We start from the raw sequence: 22,347 nt of genomic DNA on the forward strand, positions 1-22,347 counted from the left end.
CTCAAAAAAAAAATTGAAATATACACCGCTACCTCGATATAACACCACCTGATATAACACGGCAAAGCAGTGCTGGGCGGGGGGGCCAGGGCTGTGCACTCTGGTGGATCAAAGCAAGTTCAGTATAACATGGTTTTACCTATAACACGGTAAGATTTTTTTGGCTCCCAAGGACAGTGTTATATCGAGGTAGAGGTGTATCTGTAAACAGAGTTCTTTGAGATGAACCTCTGCATGTTTACATTCCCTGTCCAGCTTCCCCACTTCAGAGTCTCAGGAATTCCTCAGTTAATGGCAGGAACTCAGGGGTGGTAGGGGCCACTACCTCTTTTATATCCTTGGAATTGTTGTAATAATGGGAGCTACACATTTACCATAATTGTGAGCTCAACAGTAATAAGTAAGTTCACAAGATGTCACAATAACCTATAACAAAATTTGATGGGAAAAGGGAGACTGAATTAGTCCAAAGAAAAAGGCCCACAATATAACTCAAGGCCTGTGTTTAAAACCATGCCTGATAAACCAAAGGAGTTCAAGACTAATAAACCAAAATTGTCATTTCAGATATTTGGCCTAATTGGTGGACAAAATAATGAAGAGATGGGCTATTCCACACATCACTGCTTTTTTGGAGTATTTTTAAAGAAAGATTTCAGGGAGAAATATCAGCTGTGGGAGCAAGCGTCATGATCTTGGCTGCCACCCCCATCTCCTGAGACTGTGGATATTCATCCTAATTCTGAAATATCCTGACCAGACCGGGCCAGAGAGAAGGACCCAGACAATACTTCCACTTCTACCAGCATTGGCTGAATCTAGGGTGACCAAACGTCCCGATATTTACTTTGGACGTGAATTGTCCCAATATTTTGCTCTCTGGCGCACAGGTGAGGGGGCTTGTGCCCCCCCCCCAACTCCACCCTGGCCCCACCCCAACTCCGCCTCTCCCTCCCCAAATCCCCGCCCTGGCCCTGCCTCTTCCCCAAGCAAGCTGCATTCCTCCTCCCCCTTCTCTCCCCGGCTTGCGCTAATCAGCTGTATGGCAGTGCAAGCACTGGAGGGGGGCCAAGCAGGATGCGGCAGCCAGCTCGGGAGCTGGAGGCAGAGCGAAGGGGAGCTGGTGTGGAGCTGCCGGTGGGTGCTCAGCCCCCAACATTTTTTCCTATGGCCTTTGGGGTTTTTTGCTTTCGTTTGTTTTTTCCTCCACCGCCCCGGTTCTTGGGGTTTGTTTGGGGTTTTTTTGCTCTGCTGGCACCCCTCCTCTCCTCCCTGCGTCCCAATATTTCACATCTCTCATCTGGTCACCCTAGCTGAATCTCAGAACATCACCTGTCACATGAGATGTCTCTCTCCTACCCTCCATCCACCCACCCACCATGTGCCCTTTTCCTTCTACAGCTTATTTCTTCTTTTCTATCTCTCTCCTTTTTCCGTCTGTGTAATTAGAGAAGACTACATATTTTGCAACACTGTTGTAAGCCTGAGACCAGAAAAAAGCAGCTGAATGCAGTGCCCTAAGCAGCCTGATGCTGGTAAAGTTTGCCAGGTCTCAGAGTGGGTGCTAAAATCCTGTGCAATGCCTCTGTTTCTCAAGCACTGGGGTTGCGAGTGAGAGTCAATGCCAGAAACAGAAGCTTCATTTTCTATCCTTGCTGTTTTTTACTTTCCCTAGGTGTTTGTTGGTCTTTTTTTTGTCTTCTAGGAAATGGGATTGGCTGTTAACAACCACAGTGTCAACAGCTCCAACCCATTTCAGTTAACTTTTTGTCCCCCTAAAAGGAGAGTTATTTCCATCTTTAATGTCGTGTTAGAGACTGTCAAACAAAGGGTTTTTTCCCTTCTTAAAAACTCCAGGGAAGGGGGAACAAGGGATGTTGTTAAAATGAAAACATTACTTGATACTTTACATTTCAAATGCTTTAACTGTTTTTCCTTTTCTGTATGCTTAATAAAAGGTTAAAAAGGTATTTAATGGTGTGTTTGCCATGTTATTAAGCAGGTTAAGGTTTCTTTATACCTGACCCTGACCCTTGTTTAAAACTGTTTAATGTTGGACAGTGACACAGTCACGTTAACATCTTTTACTCTCTGGGCACATATACTCCATCTAAATTAATACAACAAAACCCTCCAGGATGGGAAGGGTATGGAGGGTGAGTGGGCACAGTGGATGCCACTTTCCAGAAGGTTCCAGAAGCTTGTGGCATTTGCACCTTGATCCCACAAATGTCAATATGCGGCGGCTCATCTCAAAAAACCTCCAGTTACAGGGAAGCAACCTGCATTTCCTTAACATGCATTGTTCTCTGGTAAGTTTTTTAAGATATCCAACAGACTTGTGTTCTCCAGAGATCCAGGGCTCTTGCCGAATATAGACGTTTTCATGCTGTTAAGAAAAATAATTTTGAAAGGGAAGATACTATCGTGCCTTTACAAACTGCTAATAACAAATGCCAATTATGCTTTTTTGAAGGCTTGTGAAATTGATACAATTAAAAGGTCATTTATAATCTGTTCTATGAAGTTCAATGAAACTGTTTAAATAATTTTTAAATAGAGTTAAAGTGGTCAAAAATCTAGGTTGAAAGTGACTGCAAAAAAGCAATAATTGAAAAGTAGATAAATTAAGATAGTTGTCTTTTTCCAAGGCTGAGCTGTATAGTTTTACAGCAAGTTGTGTAACCTCTAAAATTGGTTGCTGTGAGCTCTGAATTAAAGGGGTTAAGTGTAGAGGAGGTAGACAAGTCTTTGGACTAAAAATTATATTTAGAGCAAGCATAGTCCTGGTAGGCAGAAGATGAAGTTATTTTTCCTGCAATAAGTATGCTGAAGATAATATTTTTTAATGAAGCTTTTTGGACATTGGCTTTTTATCTGCACTATTTCATTTTATTTAGTCAGCACTCATGTTGGAGAAGAGGTAAGGCAAATCTGTGATGGGCTGCCATTTTTTAAAAAAGGAAATATTTAAAGATATAAATGTGTGTGTTAGAAGAAATATGTCAGCCAAGATTTTTGAGAAACTAGTTTTGGATGCCTCAATGATTAGGTGTTCAGCGAGAGGTATCTTTAAAGGGCCCTGACTGTGAAAGGGATGGAGGACTGAATGCTTTCTGGAAATGATTTAATTACAGTAATGGTGGTTCTAGTCTGCTAACAATGCCAGGATATTTTTGAGCATTCATTAGAGAAGGATGTATGAGAGTACACTGTGAAACCCAGTTCATTCAAACAATCAGGCTGCGGGTGATTTGGAGTTCCATAATGTAAGGGCACTGTGATGATTAGCACCATACAAGTGCATTATACATATGCTAAATAAGGAATTCCACAACTGGGCACCCTCTTCTGAAAACAATCAACTCCTGAAAGTTTTATTCCGTCAACTGCAACATCCCTTTGCATTCAGCTGCCTCGGAGAGTATGTGTGATGGGAGAGGTAGTCTCCAAAATAGCAATAAGGATTTCAAAGATTAGAACCAGGGCCTTCAACTGGATCTAAACACAAGTGAAACATGTTGCTAGCATGTTGGCCAAAAGTGTAATGATGTTGGAGTTTGGATGCTACCACCCACCTCCTTGATATTTTTGTTCAGGAAAGCTGGAATGATGGCAGATGTGACAATAGTTGCCAAGGCTATTGGCACTAAATGTCCATTTCTTGAGAACTGGCTGCACTACCAAACATTTTGGTTGTCAGGTTAGTTTATTGCAGTCATGAGAAACAGGGATTTTATTCACATGCAGCAACCCATGTGTTTTACTCCAAAATCAGCAAGAGTTCAGCAAGGAAGATGGAAAGATGTCCTTTGTTTCGTTTTCTTGCTTGTAAGGAGATTTTCTAATTCAGCCAGTCCTTTCAGTGGGACAAGAGTTCTTCTCAATGAGTAGTACCTGGATACGTGGTTGGTGATAGCTCATTCTCGTTTTGCCAGCATGTCTTTTGATGTTGCATCCCTTATGCAGTGACCTGTCTAGCTACATCTCATGTCAAAAAAATGAATGCAGAATAGAAAATCTGTCCCTCAAGTTTAAAATGCCTTGCTGCTGCCTTTTTTTTTTTAATGGTGCTGAGTCAAGGCTTAATTCTTACTAAATTTCAGGCAAGCCCTTGTACCTTTGCCATTACTCTGGCATCTTTGGTCCTTGCAGACTATTATCTTTCAAAATAAAAGTAGACGATTAAGTAAAATATCACCTACAACTCCTGTCTTGGGCATAAACCCTTCCCATTGAATGTGTCTTGATGGCACATCATGCCTGACTCTTTGCATAATGCAGATCCATCTGATTTCCGTAAGTTCCCTTTCTGCATGAAACATGCTTGCTATTCTATTCCATTCCATGTTGAGCCTGCTTCTCTCTTGACCTATGATCATTGAGGTTTTAAAATAGTGTTTATTCTAAAGTTGGCCTAATAGGAAATGGTCTGATCCATTAAGAAATAGGGTTTGAATGCCTGCTGTCTGGCTGGTATCCAGAAGGCTGGTGGTTGTAATGTATGGCCTTCAAATTAGAAGATGTAGAGCTGTGGGAGGAAAGGGAGGAAGAGAATGGGCTCTCAGGGGTTTGTTAGAGTAACTCACATGGCAAAGTTTTTCTTCAAGTGGAGCTGTATTGACTACAAAGAACCACAAGAGTTGGCAAAAAATGGCAGATAAAATCCCAAACATGGTAACTTGGTGATCAAGATGGCCTCAGCTGCCTTCCTGCTTGCAGTAATTTTTACTTGTAGTGAGAGAAAACAGTAGTGTTTCTCCTTTGTAGGTTAGGCTTTTCACAATTAATAGTAGCTCAGGTATATTTCTATTTCACTTACATTTAGCCAATTATAATTGGCAGAACTAGGGGTTCTCTGAGCAATATACAGCACAGTACCTGGGGCACCGAGACCTTTTATTGGTTACCTAAAGTACAATGAAACTGAGTCATCGAATAGATATCGTACATCAATTGCATCCATCCTTTTACTCTATCTAGTTCTCATAAAATTTAATGGTTTGTTCTGGCACAAAAAAAGGGAGTTCAGACAGTATATAAAATAAAAGGTTTTGATATTATTTGTTTACATGTATCAATATGTAAAGGAAAATAAATATATGTATAAAAATTTAAAATATATATAAAACGAATGAGGATGCAGCATAGATTTTACTCACTTGCTGTAGATTGCTGTGCAATATAAAAATTTATTGGAATTTATATTTCTCCTCCCAAATAGAGTCAAAACCCTTACTACAATGTTATGATAAAGTGAGTGGCAGGTTGAATGCCAGTTTTGTCATAAATAAAAAAGCCCAACTCTGCAATAAAATAGGTTGGCCTGTTTTTGTGGCTGCTTTACAGATTTGTTCTCTTTAAAAAGGTTGTTGCTTAATGTCTTCTTAAAATATTTTCTTTCCCTGTAACAAAATCTCCTTTGTCTCCCCTCGATATGTCCTAGGTGAATGAGATGGACTGTTAGCTCCAGGAAAAGGTAATATTAAACTGCATTTTCAGTGTTTACTGTGGCTTGTTCACATTTAACACTGTCCCAAGAGGTGGTTGTATTATCTAGAAATAAAAATATAAGTTTTTTTTAATACTTTCCAAATGAGCTGTTTGTAAGTAGAAAATTTCATACTATTAAATGATGAAAATGCCCGGGCAGCGTAATTTCTATATATGTGCTCCCATTTAGAAATTTATATTATGATTCATTTTTTACAGTCTTCATGGCCCTTTTTAATCTGCTGTATCTGCTCGAAGTATAATACGTAACCTTAGGTTTAACAAGGAATGTAACTTTTTGTGTCTGGCATCTCAAATGGAATATGTGACCAGGTTGGAGACAGTGGGCATTTACATGTGTGCACTTTGGCCTAGCCCATATCTGTATAGGTGACTAACCCACCACACATTAACACTATGTTTGAGAGTAACTCGGGATATTGGTGTTGTCCTTCAGAATTAAGGCCCATTAACAGCGGTCACAATGTACCTGAAGCCAGTCTTTTTTGTCTTGCTGTTTCGTGAGTATTAGATTACAAATATTTTGAGGATAAAAACAAAGACTCTAAAAATAGATACGTACATGTTGCAGTGAACTTCAGTTATAAAGAAGGCTTGTGTCTGACATCTTTACTTATCCCTCATTCGATAAGTGCCCCAGGGATGTAAGGGTCTCAGACCCAATAGTTATTAGTTCTGCCACTGGCAAAGGGTCAAACCTTGCTTCCATTGAAGTCTAACAAAACTCATATTGACTTCAGTGGGAGAAGAACTAGATCCTAAACCTAGATGAAAGGGTGGTGAGAGATGAGGGCTTTTTCATCCAGTGACCAGTTCAGTCCCAAGTCTTGCTTGTCAGGTAATAGCCATTTGTTTCTTATTGCCCAGAGCAGAAAATGAGGCTTTCATCCACCCCCATTCTGTTCTTTACCTAATTCAAGTTCTTGGTGCAGTTGGTTATGAATTCAGTGTCTCTGCTGCTTCACCTAGGATTGTTATATCCTTCTGTTGTTTTTCACATAGCTTTTAATTTTGCTGTCAGCAGTCTGCAGTCTCAGATCATTATATCTGTTGCAGCTTCAGATCAGTCCTTTTATGCTGTGTGATGAGTCAGATCCCTCAGTTTTGATTAATATCAAGTGAAGGGTCACTTAAATCCATCTCCTAGCTCAGTATGAACTGCCACATCTTTTGCAAACTCATTTATTTTTAGGCATTGCAGATATTGTTTTCTCAGAATTATGAAAACAGTAATCAAAGTTACAATAATAAAAGAAGCAAAGGGAGCTTCTAAAAGCTGTCTGCGTTCTTGGCTTACCCATCTTGCCTTTACCATGTTGTCCTAGTTCAGCAGCAGGTAGTTTTGAGTGTCACCCTATTGCCCCCAACAATGAATGTCTTTCAGAAACTTTTGAGTCACAGCAATTCTGAAGAAAGGACTGAACTTCCACTTCTCGGCTGAACATACTCAGTAGCTGCATTAGTACAGCCTAGAATGTGGATCCACAATAACTTGTGTATGTCCTAGAGGTCCTTTTCCTTTCAGCATGTTAAATATCTTAATGATCTCTTCAGCCATCTGATGTACAGCCTGTGAAAAAGGCAAAATCTATTAGGGGAGCAGGTCCTCATTATATCCAGAGATACCATTTCGTTGTCTCTGCTGAACAGTTTCTGGATGTCTTAACTTTCACTTTCAGGTCAGCCTCTGTTAAATTAATACTGAATTCATACTGATATTGAATAGAACTATTGTTCTGTCAAGGAGCTGTCAACTGTTGAGGTCTATTTGCATTCTGTTGACATTGATCATAATTTCCCATCCATTGTCATGCTCAAATTCTTTGTAGCATAATGTATTTTGTTAGATGCCACTTATTCTTGAGATTATAAATCCTAGTTCCCGTTGCTGTTACTTTATGTACCCAGAGAGTATTGAGCACTGTTCTCTCAGTTTATCAATAAGGCAACACAAATTATTACAGTTCAGCATTCATTATGCATTTGGGATACATAAATGGGAGAAAGGACACTGCTGATCCTCTTCGGCTTTCTGAATCCCTAACACTGGATATTTTGTTGAATTTAGAACATCCCTATTACCACCTATGAAGAAATTGTGTAGCAAAGTCTCTCTAATTCGCTATTGAATTGACTCAGAAGGACACAACCCAGTCAAGATGAGTTTATCTTGCATGTTCCCTCTCCTATCCCACCTCACACAGCATGACTCCATCTACTAAGAAGCAAGGGAGTGAAAGATAAGTCAATCAAATTTATTATATAAGGGCAAATCGACCCAGTTCCGTTCTAGTTTTCTTTGCCTCCTGACCTGGAAGCATGGACTGTGGAGATACACTACCCAAATATCAGTTATTTTCTGCTCATAAGCTCATTTGGTTATAATCTTTTAAGATGCTGTTTGAAATCCTCCCAAAGTACAGCCCTAAGATGTGAACACTCCGGTTTTTTTTATTGAATTATTTTTCTAGTGTGACTTAACTGCTTACACTTTCTGCATATTTTGTTTTGCCTCCAGCCAGCTCCTTTCATCACCAAAACTGCAGCTGGGTGCAATGTCTGGAACAGTTGGTTGAAAGTGAATACATGCTTGCTCTCTAATTAAATCTAGGAGGCACTCCCTCTTCCCTGAAACCAGCCTTCATGGCATTGTGCCTGCACTATTCTATCTGTAAATACAACCATAAAAGAATGCCTAGTAAGGCATATAATACAAAACAACTTATACCTTTGATCTCACCTTAATTTTCCTTGCCATGGATAAATACTGGAGGTTAAATTTAGGTGAAAAAGTGCTTTGCTGGATTTTGTATATTCTTGAAGCAAGCTTCAATTTAGTCCTGCCTGTTATAATAAATCCTCATTTACCCTCCAATGATCTTGTAAAGTCCTAAGTACCTCATTTAATGCTTCTGCATGAAAAAGAATGCCTGTTGACACGAGTGAGTCCTTCACATGTGCAAAATGACAGGTACTACACAAACACATGCAGCTCTGCCAAGCCACTTTAACACTGACTTACTACTCTGCTAATCCTGGGCCTCTGGCACAGTTTGCTCAGAAAACATGCTGTGGAGAAATGTCATCGGAGAGCTGGACTGATGCTGTCAAATCCATTTTTCTTTTTAGACCTAAGCCGCATTTACACCACAGTTCTCTAAAGAAGAGAGTCAGTCATTTCATGATAATACTTGACATTTATATAGGGTTACACACCATAATCAAGCTGCACAGCAACCCAGTGAGGTCACTAAGATCCCAGTTATTGTGATGGGGCAATAGGCAGCCAGGCATTGACTTACCTAAAACCCATACTGAGTGGCAGACCTGTGATACCTGGCCTTTGCGTTCCTAAAGCCAGGCCTGATCCAGTAGTCTTTGCAGTCCTCCTTCTTGTAACCTAATGCCTCAGACCGTATTCCTAGGAGAAAAATCCTGCATTTGCTTTTGTTTCATCACATGGTAACAGGCCAGATTTGGATTTCATATTTTAAAAAAAAATCCAAGTGTGTTGTTCACAGCACTGCTTATATTTTCTGCATGCTGTTATTTCCAACGATTGCATTGCTGTCCGTTAGAGAGAGAACCCAGACCCCTTTAATTTTGCTAATACCAACTGCCCTTGCTAAAAGTTAGGTGCTAAACATGGAAGTGGTGCCAAGCACGAGAACCTCCTTAAGAAATGTGATTGGCATGGTGTCCCACTGCAAGAAAAGTGTCTGAAATTGGCCATCCCCATTGGCTGCTGATTTGTGATAAAGGCTTAACACAGTAACATTTTCCCCCCTTCAGGATGTAGTGTGACTGAGGTTGAAAAAAGGTGGGGCCTTTCTGCTTTAGACAGATGAAATAATTTATGATTTCAGCCAAAAAGCTGTAGTAGCGATAATGCTTTTTTAATCAAGTGCTCATTGCCCACAGATCTTTGAGTGCCTGACCATAAACATAACAAAACCCAGTAATTATCGAACAGCATTATGACCTTAGTAAATCTTATGATATATGCAAAGTATACACGCACATACTCACTCCAGTGCTGTAGCCTCCCTCCAGTAAATACCTTTCTGCTCATTTAGCTTCACCTGGAAACCAATTTCGCATGAGCTGTGAAGGAGTGAGAGGATAGTACTCAAGAGCTGCATGCCCTCTGTGGAGGAGCCTCCTGTCCTCTCAGTTTCATAGACTGGGATGCTCAGCAGTGACAATGCCATCTGGTAGTGCAGTGGTGGGAGTTTAGAGGTTCTTCAGGTGCACCATGCCTGCACGATTTACGACATTATGTACACAAAGTAAAACCGGCCAGCATACTTGCTAAACTAGAGGCAGCCAGTTCAGTTGATTGTAGCAGGAGTGTCAGGCTTACACCCACGAGAGACAGATTTCCAACTCTTCCATGGTAAGGATGACATTATCATCATCAGTGTGGGCTCTCTTTTCTCCACTTGCAATTGCACACGCCACTTCCCCATCTGTTGGGATGGCACAACGTCCTGGTGGTAATTGCAGCAGTTACTCAAATGGAATTAACGTTAGGAAAGTATTTTCAGCTGTCTTTTAAAATGCTTCAGCAGCTTAAAACAAAGAGGAAGGCCAGCCCCTTAGGACCAGGCAGCCTTCTGTGTCCCATGATTTGGGACCCTCAGATTTGACACTTTGAGAAGTCCTGACTAGGTGCAGCCTGCAAGTGGTTTTAAAAAGTTGTTGTATGTACCCACCAGGAGGGATTTTCAAAAACACCTAAGGAAATTGGAGCATCTTTAAATCAAGAGTGGATGCCTTTATGAAAGACTCCATGTAGAGTCTCTTTAAAGGCTATCATAGATTTCACATACACCATAAAGGTTTCTCTGGGGCTTAGGTCTCCATGTTAATTTTGTGATCAAATCTGACTCCCAGGTTCAAAATTTTACTTTTCTATTTCCAGGCATTTTCCTCCAGCCCACAACAGAAGGAATATGGCCATCTTGTCCAGGCTGAATCTCTACCCCTTTTCCTTCCCATCCACTCTGCAAACTCTGTCAGCAGGAAAAGGATTAGAATTGTCCTATGCTACCCTGGTAAGGTTATGGGAACTTTGCCTGGCTTTCTGGTAGAGGAAAGGTATTTTTCTACTTGAGGACCTAGTTATTTGCAAAGATGAATATCACATGCGTCATCCCCCACAACACGTGACAGATATTGCCTGAACCAGTGTTGCTGAGAGAGGCTGATGTGCTGCTGATGTAACATTTCCAGAGCTAACTTCTTCAGGTACGTTTAGGAGTAGGAAATTGCAGCACATAGTCTGGAAGCTATCTGTAGTTAGACATGAGTGATGTCTGAAATGCATGTGATGCGCTTAAAATGCTCCCCATTCTTTTACATCGCATCGCCAGCAGGCTCATGCATTGTCGTCTCTTTATACATACCTGAATATGCCTGTGCTCAGCTGCATCTCCCACTTTCATTATCTGCATGGGCATAAACTAGATGACTTTTTAAAATAGAAAATGATAGAAATTGACAGGTACAACCTCACATTGTGCAAAGAAAATAACATTGGACACACATCTTTAATTACATTACGTTCCCACTGTCTGCAATCTCCCATCAGAACCAGCACTGGCTAATAATGACTGACAGCATCACAACTAGCAAAAATTAAAACCATTATTCACAGAGATGTGACTTCTTTCCTTTTCAAAGCTTTCTATATTAAGGTAGCACAGATAATGTGACAAGGTGGACGTTGAATGATCTATTACTTGTTGGATCCCAGAATACTATAAAAATGAGAGCAGTGCTGCCAAACCGGATGACATTTGTCCAACTTTACTTAACTGAGTAGCGTTCACTTAGCTCTGACAGCCTATTGATAACAGTCACCTAGGGAGAGCATTGGTAAAGTAATTTGAGCTGAGCAGCTAACGCACTCTCACTACTAGGCACTGAATGAAAATTTGTTCATGCTTTTAAGGTCATTACGAGCTTGCAGGTTAGGCAGCAAACTGTGACAGGCAAGAGGACCTGTTGGAGTAACTTCAGGATTTTCTTCTCTAGATAATGGGCAACTCTAGACTAATTCTTGGGCGAGATGACTGCACCACCTGCTTTGGAGAAGTGATAACGCTGGATCCCTGCCTTCTTAGTAAAGAGAGAGGGCTTAGTGAGGGCTCTGATGCTTCATCCCTCTTGGTTCAAGCATGACGCAGAAGACCTCTGCTCAATAGGGTTTTTGGAGATGGTTAAGGGTGTGCTTCCCAGAATGATGAAAGAGTGGAAAGGAGCTTTTTTGTAACGGGCAGGCTGCTAGAGTTCTTTTTGGAATAATTATTTTTATGTGGATGGGATTTTGTTGTAGTATTAATGACAGGGCACCTGGAGCTTTCTGTAGCAGTCTTATTATTTAAATCAAAATAAATAGGTCTTATTTGCCTTGCCTTTCTATCCGTAGATGAGTTATCCATGCCACAATAAAGGGCTAAGTGGAAGAGAGATTTAAAACTAAATGATCAAGGATGGGATAGGTGAAATGACCCTGGTCCATGGATTGGTAGGTAATGATGGAGTACATGCTTAGTCCCCACAACTGTTTGGTTTAAAGAGAGCCATCTATCTTGCTCAGTTCAATATGCTGAAATTCACACACTCAGAGCACTGTGGGCTGTGTAGGAACTCTGAAATGTAGTTGAAAAATAAATTTGTATTTTATTCATTACTCAGTGTATTTTCTGCAGACAATGCAGAGGCGTGTGACTGCAGCAGTCCTATTCCAGACACATACAATGGCAGGCATAGCCCTCTTTCACACAAACAAATTCTAGATACTGTGTATTCTAAAGGAAATCATTTTCTTTGCCTTTTTGCTGTGAGAATATGGTGATGCGTAAATGCTACTATTCAGCCTTTAACAATGGCCCTGTTGCGGCCAATTTCCCTGTCTGAGAGAGGAAAGAGAGGATAGAATATTCTCAGCAAATGGAGCAAAGCATTGAGTCTGTGGAAAGCTAGATACGAAAGAGTTCAGTAAGCTGCATGTGTTCAGGTTCAGCCAAACAGCTTAATATCCTGCAATTGGCCACCCTCTGGGAGGCCAGAGAACGGACTTGGGGAATAATTCCTCCCATCCTGTACCACAGCAAAAGGTCAGAGATTCTTCCACTCTACACAACAAAGAAACGACAGTAACCACCCCCATGTCAATATCTAAAGCTGCAAAATGGAATCTGAAACATAGTTCTGGCTGGCTGTTTGGCCCAGTCATTAGAGCATTCTGGGTCTTTCAAGGGGAAGAACACTTTAAGGGCTCCCAGTTTGGATGAATTTTCAGTAAACTATACAACGTTAACAAGTTTCTGATAGGAAAGATCTAGACTTCTGCAGTCCAGTCGCTGAGCACAGCAAATCAGTGATTCCAAAGTAACTGCACAGGAGATTTTTAAGTTTATACCAATAGGTCTTGAACTCAAAGTCCAAACTGAACATCACCAGACTCCAGGGACAGTTTAAAATACAAACCCAAACTTTCCAGATTTCTCCTCATGTAAACATTGGGGTTTTCCAGATCGATATCTGTATTTTGCCATGCTGGCCTTTTATTAATAAACTATACAAGCTGTACGTTACAATGGATGCTCCAATGATGTTACATTTAACTGCTACGTCCTTCACAGTCACAGCAGAGTCAGTGATCCACTTCAGACATCATCACTGATACAAAGCACCTTCTCGGCTGTCTTCCTGTCAGTGAACTGTTACCTTAATGAACAGCTTTCCAGCACTTTTCTATCCATATCATGTATCCTGAGTTCAACTGACAGTTCAGCCTTTTCACTGTAAAAAGCTTTCACTTCCATCTCCTTTTGCCTAGACAGAAATTAGGGGCACAAGTGGTTTGCAGAACCTTTTATACAGTTTGTGATCTCTTTAGTAGAATGAATTGCCTGTAAAATTCTCGGTCCCTGGGATGTGACGGAGAACTGCATTTCTGTTGAGTGTTCATACAGTGTCTAGCACTATGGGTTCTGGATGATTCCAACTCCTAGGTAGTACTGCAATCCAATTAAAAACGTTAACTTAATCAATGTATACTTTTCCCCATTCTCTTAATTCCAAGTGTTTCTATTCTTTATTACATTGTGTAACAATTTCACAGACAACTGTTACGATAGTGGGCTGGCAGAGTTTAGCATGTTGCTATAAATGTACAACTGCATACATAGAGAAGTATAGGGTATCTAAAGTCCGAGTCGACGTTTGTACAAATGCTGGATGGTTAATTATACGGATATGAACGCCGACTGCTGTTTGGTAGCATGCAGCTGCAAATAGTTCTTGTGTCTAGTTACGTATATGGGCTGCCCACTTACTAAGCAGTGCTGTGCGCAGAGAATAGGAATGCTACTCATTGCTTAATGTTTGCCAAGCAAAATAAGTTCTACAGAAGTTCTAACTGGTGGCCAGGCCATTCAGAGAGTTGCAAAGGGGTTAAGAAAGAGGTGTCTCCTATATCATTGCCCCTCCAGCTGGGCATATTGCAAGATGTTATTACCTTAGGATAGCTGGGTACCTGTAAATGGCAAAATCTGGGTATCAGATTGGATGGGCTTGTTTAATGGTCAGATCAGGTATGGTAAATCCTATGTCTCCCTCCAGCATTAAGCTCTCACACCCCTAATATAATAAAGTAATTATATGACCCTTTTCAGAGAATGACTCCGACAACCGAAAGATTTGATTATTCTGAAACCAGCCAGAAAGCTTTTTTTAAAAAAAGAATAGGGCTGTGCGGGGAGGGGAGGGTCAACTTTAAAACACACAAGAACCTGATTCGAATATATAACTGCATCAACAGCCATCTGAACAACTGTTTTCTAAATAAAATGAAGTGTTTCATTGCACTGTAAAAATGCTGCTTTCAGAAGAGGCAGTGGACTGTAAATGGAGAGCAAGTCAGTCTCTATGAATAACAGATCAAATTAATTTTTTATTCTGCCAACTGCTGTCATGAAATAACCAGGAAAAAAGCTGTAAACAGCATGTTTGTGATGAAACACTGTAAATCACTGAATCTAACTTTTAAAAATTGAAATGTCTAGAGGAAGAGCTGTTGCACTATCTTGAAATGCCCATGAAAATTCAAAAGGGAGAAAAGAAATATATTAAAGTGTCCAATTTGTAACGTAACACCAGCCTGCCCTTTCTACTCTCTGTATCAACAGAAATGTTAACAGAATAATTCTTCATCGCCAAATGTTTTTGTGTGACTAGATCTACTGCAGTGCTGTGGAGATTCTAAAACAGAGACCTGGGTTGGCTCTAGCAAAAAATAATCATTCCGTTGTAACAACACCAGAGTGAACGCTTTTTTGGGAGACTGGCTGTAAACAAGCAAGGATAAAATCACCTTAGTAGCATTGTCATCATCATAAACAATTCCAAAGGGACGTAGCTTCCTTGTAAATCAAGCACCACGCAGATTGATCTTCAGCAAGGTCCTTAAAGTGGTGAAGCTGGATAGTCAGTTTATGTCCATCACAGGTGACCTTCGTCTGCCACCAATGCTTTGTGATCGCCAAACTTGTAGCAGCATTCCTTGGTAAACATGCTCCATAATTCGTTGGTCTTCCATCCAAATAATATGTCTGTACCAAGAAAGCTGCCTCAACTGCACCAGTCTGATGGAGGCAGTTAGTGGGTTCAGTTATGAATATCATCATTACTGAACTTGTCCTGCCACTTAATGTGGAGCAGCTAATGGAGATGAGAAGAATCAAAATGTCAATCCTCTGCTCTTCAGCCTTCCTTGGTATACACATTTCTCTTCTGTACCATGAAGATGATGTAACTGTGGTTCCACAGATTTTGTAGTAAGCTTGATGTTCCAACATCTCCACAGAGCCACTGAAGATCCCGTAACATGGCGGAAGCTGCTGCTCCTTAAGCATCCACATCTTTTGAGCACCCTCCAGTCCTGCCCGTGGTGTTCCAAAGTATTTGACAGTTGCCAGCTGCGCCATCTTCTGTCTGGACAAAGAGATACTGAGGCAGTTGTAATTTAAAGTTTGGAGGCTGCTTGATGGTAACGGCCAGCACCTTAATTTTGTCTGGGTTATTAACCAAACCAATGCACTCTGCTTCTTGCCAGACCAGATCAGACATGCACTGCAGTGATTCACAAATTGGAGCCAACAAGATGACGTCATCAGCATATTCAAAGTCCTGAAACAAAATGGTGTTCAGTTTGACACGACTGACAGCTGCCCCTTCAAGTTTATCCATCAGCCAATCCCTTTTATTATAGAGAGCTGTGAAATAGGGTGACCAGACAGCAAGTGTGAAAGATCAGGTCAGGGAGTGGGGGGTAATAGCCTATATAAGAAAAAGACCCCAAAATCAGGACTGTCATCTGGTCACCCTAATGTGAAAGCTAGAGAAATCTATAGTCTTGACTGAATATTACAGTAAAGGATATGGTGCACACAATGACTAAAATACCATGTGAAATAGGAGCACCAAAGCCCAGAGCCTTTCTGTTGATTTCAATGGGATTTGGACCATGACCACAGTAAATATACAAGAACATTACAACACAAATCCATTGATTGCTTTTGATAACATGGTTTTTGACATGGTGTTGATGTGCCCGTGGACTGGAAGGGGTAAATAGTCACTCATGAGTAGTGACCCTTCTTCCATATTGCAGTTCTCCCAAGTGTGCTCTGGGGAGTCGTTGACTGTGGTTATGGGTGTTGATGAGCTGGAGTTCGTTTTGAGTTCCGAGATGGGACTTTTTGTTTTGATTGTTGATTTGTTTTAAATGTTATGCCCATGCATATCTCATTACAAGATTGAGCTCTTAGACTGCTACTGTGATGTGCAATGTCTAAATCTAAATAAAGAAAATGCTCTGAGAAACAGAGGGAGATTCCTGAGGCATTTTGGTGCTTCCTTGTCATCGCCTGTAAAATCCATTATATTTATCAATATATGGGATTTTTTTTAAAGAGCAGACTCCTGCACTGTTACCAGATGTTGCTGTTTAAAAAGATAGAGTAAAAATGTGTTTATAAAGCTGTGTTGTTATATCTTCAGTTTTAATTTACATTCAATGCACTTTTTAATCTATAGGCAGATTAGTGCAATACTACGAATTATGTTAACTGCTAAATTTAATTGTCATGATTCATCCAACCATATTCTGTTATCTGACTGATTAAGTAAATGTGCAACATCAGGGCCCAGATTTCTTTGCCAGTTGCTCTGACATTTCTACCTGTTAATTTCCTGGAGTGAACGTTACTGTGGGGCTTTGATAATTAATGGCAATGCATTAATTATGTTAATCTCCAGTTAAAGTGCTCTTAGGTTGCACACTTCTGCAGTTATAGGTTGAAGCATTATCCACCATAAGCACGTATCAAAAATGTGATACCAGCAGTACAGTCCACTCTTTAAAAATATTGTAACTAACTAATAAAGTGAAGAAGGTGGTTTTCTGGTTAAGGCACTAGATTAGGACCCAGTGTGATCTTTTGTAGAACACTGGCACTCTGTGCTTCAGTTGCCCATTAGTAAAATGGAGATAACACTTCTCCCACCCTTTTCTGTCTAGATTGTAAACTCATTGGAGCCGAGATCATCTTTCTAGGTATCTGTAGTGTGCCAAGCACACTGGGGTCCAATATTTTAGTGCTGCAGGCAGCACTGTAATATAAATACAAATGTTTTTATACCACATCTGTCACCATGCTATATGAGCACAAGGTACGGTACCTGGCATTACATTAATGTCTGAGAATTTACAGACATTCATGTAGAAACAGGATTCTAATACAATATAGAATGCTGGAGCGGGATCCAGTTTCACGTTAAAGCTCTTTTGTAACTCTTGTATCTTTAAAGTTGCCTCTTTTTTTAAGCCTGAAAGTTATTGATTTCCTTTTCAGTTACACAAATGCACTAAAGACACTTTTGCACCGGGTCAAGTTCTCAGCTCTGAAAAGTTAAAATATATTAGCTGGCACTACCACGTATTTTTCATCTCACATCTCAAAGTCTTTGTTGGGCTGAGGCAGTAATTTGCCCTTGTTTAAGAGGAGAAACTGCCAGTAACAGTATATTTAGAGAGTGTCTTGCAAGTTCCTTATGCACTGTGGATTTGCTTTCTTTCTAGCATCTTGAGGATTGAAGAGTTATCTGACTGAGGGGTTGATTCAGAGCATCTTGGAGGTAGCTAGATAGGATGATGCGTATAGTTTACAGGAGGATGGGTGCTCATGTGAGCCTAGAAGATTTAATACATGGCCTAAAATGAAACTTCAGTGTTTTGAGATGTGTCTATTTCAAAGACACATTAATTTGGGGGGGGGTTAAGTTTTTCTTTTCAAATAGGAAGAATTACAGCTGAACATCTGCAATAATTCCTTAGTTTAACAACCTCTTCTCATTGATGAATAGTTTTGAAAGGGGATGATTTTGTAATCCCAGCTATTCATCTTCTGAATAATTACGTTTATAATTATTACAAAGAAATAATGAGAACGTCTCCGAATGAATTTTCTTTCATTACTTTATTTTAAAATACATGCATTGTTTTGAGTACCTGCTTGGGGGAAATTGTTACGATAAAATAAGAAACGTAATGATCATTTATAAGTTACAGGAATCATTATCATACCATATAGGGATAAGCACTCACACTGTTTCACTGGAATTCTGTGCTAAAAACTTGAATAGTAGTTTCTGTAAATTAACCTGGTATAAAGAGGATAATTGTCCTGCTCACGCCTGGGGTAGAACTGCTGTAGCATAAAAATATCATTTGGCACTTGTGAAGAACATTTAAAATAAACTGCTACTTTGTCCATAGTCTTGCTCTTTTTTCTACTGTTTGCTCAGAAACACACAAATGGGAGCAACTTCGGATGATTCGGTGGTTCTGTGCTTTTCTCCAGCCAGCAGCGAATTTCGCACTGGATGTGTTTGGTTCTTAACACGTCATTTTTGGGGGTGGCATGAGCCTGCTCATTACCAATAACTACACAGGGCAGCATTGTTGCTAGTGCTTTCTCCAGAGACCCAAGCTGGTAGCAGGAACAGAACGATGATATGCCAAGGTAGAGATCTTTTTGGCAGGGAAGCATGAGGCGTCCCTCAGATGATGTCAAGATTGAAATGTAATGACAGAGCTAATTGAGGGTCTGGCACAGTGCTGAGCCTGCCCTGTACTTACAGCAAGTTAAGTCATGTGCTAATATTGGTAAAGAGTTTCTGTTAGATTCTTCTAAACACAAAGTTCTCAGGGGGTTCTTTTGCAGCCTTTTCAGTGGCATCAGTCTGCTAATGCAATAAAACCCTGTTCCTGAAAACTCTTGGGTGTAGTAGCAGCTCATTGACACCAATGGAACGGCTCATGGAAATTAGCACTGTGCTTGGGAATGTTTTCAAGGTCAAGATCTGTTGGTGACAAGTTCTGATTGCAGCACACGGACAATGCTGGATGAATGTGTGTGTGTGCACGAAAGCGCAAGTACAGACATGAGGAAAAATACACTTCATTTGCATCAAGAAGCCAGATGTGTGTAAACTAACGTGCAGCTCAAAGGGCTGGGAGAGCAGCCATCTCCCTCCATTACTGAAAAAGAGGGTAAGAGAGCACCTCCTTCCTGGACCTTCCAACTAAACTGGGTGTTCTCACTGGGCTGTGATGCCAGCCTAGTCCCGCAGGGCCTTGCCACATGTGCAAAGTGTGGAGCATTGACTGGAATCATACCAAGGTCTGACTACTGTGGTGGTTAAGGGCATTTAGCAGCTCACAGGATCCAGGCCCATGATGAGCAATAAGCTCTTATGGTCCAGCTTTGTTCCAAGTAACTTTGGTTTTTTTGTCATCCATTCTCCCCACAAACACCATGCCAGTCTGATAATCATCCTGTAGGAACCACTATGGGCTCATGGGCCAACCTGGGGCACTAGGACAGTTGCAGGGAAATAGTGAATGTTTGGGGGACTAGGGTTTCAACAAACTGGGAAGCCAAGAGAAACTCTGAGTAATGGGGAAGAGAGAGATAAGGGAGCTATGGGGAACTAAAACAAAGAAAGGGAAAAAATTGAGGTCCAAGGGAAGAAGCAAGAGGCAGGAAGAAGACCATATAAACTAAGGGTGTTAATAGCTGAGAGTGCAGACAAGATTTATGCAAGCAAATATTTGTGGGTCTTTGATATTTTCACAGCCCATTACACCACTATCACAATCTATAAAAATATAACACCTTATGCTCCTTAGCATCTGAAAGTTACTGCTGTTTTTAAAAAGCCCTGTTGCTGTAAAGACTGTGGATAGTATAATTTATGTCACTACAGGATCTTGTAAGTGTTGTCCTTTCAGAACTTCCTGGAGACATCCAGGAAGCATTTCGGGTGCACAGGAAAGCCTTGTTTTTCTGTAGGATCCACACCCCTCAAAACAAGCAACAGCTGGTACCCTGTAAGCATTTGCGTTTCTTGGGGGTATTGCCTATTGACTTTTTAAAAACCCCTACCACACAAAAGGTTTCCTGACAGCTCTAAAATGAGTGAAGCAAAGCTGTTGCCTCCGTTTCTACCTGCGTGTAATTAGTAACTATCTAGTTGACCCTTAAATTCATCTAAATATGCCCTGGCATAATTGAAGCTGCTCGCATAATTCTCCATTCAAAATTATAAATGGACCTTTTGGAGAGATTCACCTACTCCCTAGACACATCTGTACAGATATTTTCATGACTTGCAAAGAGACTTCCTGCATATGAGCCCAATCCTGCAACCATAGTCAAGCCAGCACGGCTCTTGAGGACCGTGGGATTGCTCACGTAAAGGAGAGGGGCCCAGATGAGAAGTATTTTTGCAGGCTCAGAGCCTATATCCTTGCTTGGCCCAGGTGCAGATAACATGTTGATTAACTGCACTAGGGTAACCAGATGTCTTGATCTTATGAGGACAGTCCTGATATTTGGGTCTTTTTCTTATATAGGCTCCTATTTTCACCACCACCACCACCACCACCTGTTCTGATTTTTCACACTTGCTGTCTGGTCACCCTAAACTGCACAGTGTCATTGACTGCACTGTGCACGCCCCACAGAACTTGGAGAATCTCTTTGTTGGGGTGTTAAATTAGATCATTTTCATTAATGAGTTGGTGGTGGCTTTGGGACCACACAATTCAGCCTGATACTGCTCAGGGACAGGCCTGGCTCTGAATCAGCCGGAGTGCATTGGTGGAACTCTGCTCAGGAGACTGTGACTGGAAGGTGAAGCAACTCAGGCCCCTGTTGTAAATGGCTTTAGAAGTCTCATCAGTTTCTTCCTCGCAGATGAACTAGATAATATGTACTACACACACTTACTCTTACAACCAGTGTTCTGCTTTATCCTCCCACTGCCGTAGAAACAGTGAAACATCTCCAGGAATATTTCTAATCATGCTTATTTGTAATTTTTTCTCTGGATTGTTGCTAGGTCCCATACAAAAAAACCTCAGGATTTTCCTTTAAAAGATAATCTCCCGTCCCTCCCGCCCCCAAAATAAATCTGTCATGTTTTTCATAAGAATTTTATTTTACATGATCAGTAGCAACTTTATCAGTGTCAGGGGGTAGCCATATTAGTCTGTATCCACAAAAACAACGAGTCCTGTAGCACCTTAAAGACTAACAGATTTATTTGTTAATAGCAAATAAATAAACAAATAAATCTGTTAGTCTTTAAGGTGCCACCGGACTCCTTGTTAACTTTATCAGTATTTCTAAGCCACCTGTTGGCAAAGCATCTAAAAATACCACCATGTGATAGAACATCTGAGCAATTCTGAGATGACTATTAGACCACATTTTCAGCTGGTGTAAATAGGTGCAGCTCTGCTGACTTTGATGCAGTTCCACCCATTTACATATTAGCAAAAAATGTATCCCTTCTTCTGTAGCTCAGAAGGAATGGTTTTGTGGTTCAGGCATTGAATGGGACTCAGACCTGGGTTCAAATTCCAGGTCTGGCACAGATTTCATGTGACCTCCAGCACAGCAATCTCTGTGTTTCAGTCCCGATCTGCAAACTGGGGGATAATATCTCCATTCTCCCTTGTCTTGTCCGTCTAGATTGTAAGCTATTTGTTGCAAGGGCTGTCTAACTCTGTACAGTACATAGCATAATGGGGGGGTCTGATCTCCGTTGCAACTACTAGTATTATCATATTAACAATGTAACTGTAATTACGTAAATCTACTTTTCTCCAAAAACATTCGAAGAATGGGTTGTCTTTTATTCTTTCCTTTCTCTCTCTCACACACACATATCAAAGCAGCACCTGATATATGCACACACGCTGGTCAGTTATCCATTATTTAAATCCTTTCAAGAGTAATTACTAACTGGGCCTGAGTCAGAGAGCATTCTCTTGTTTGCCGGCTGTTGAACAATCTGTCCTACTTCCATTTCAAAAACCCACATAATTGGCTAAAAATACCCAAGGCAGCCCTAAGTTCCACAGTCTCTCTGAATAATTATTACATTTATTTTTTAATTGATTACTGACCTTGTCAACATGTAGAGAAACAGCAGGGGTTCTACCATTTGTAAAGGATGAGGGCTTTAGAGACTACCAAAACATGGTATTTACGTTGCAGTGGCCTGCCTTTTCGCAGTAGTACATTCAGCGCGTGTATGATTTTTTTTGAGAAGTGGGAAGGGAATTAATATTTTCATTCATCCTCCCTTTTTATTTCTAGAAATGCTGCAGTGCCTGCAAAAGCATTTGAGCTACTGCTAAAAATAAATACCTTCCTAACACCCAATTATTTCAGAGTAGAAGAACCA

The sequence above is a fragment of the Gopherus evgoodei genome, chromosome 13 (genome assembly GCF_007399415.2).
Source record: "Gopherus evgoodei ecotype Sinaloan lineage chromosome 13, rGopEvg1_v1.p, whole genome shotgun sequence".
NCBI lineage: Eukaryota > Metazoa > Chordata > Testudines > Testudinidae > Gopherus > Gopherus evgoodei.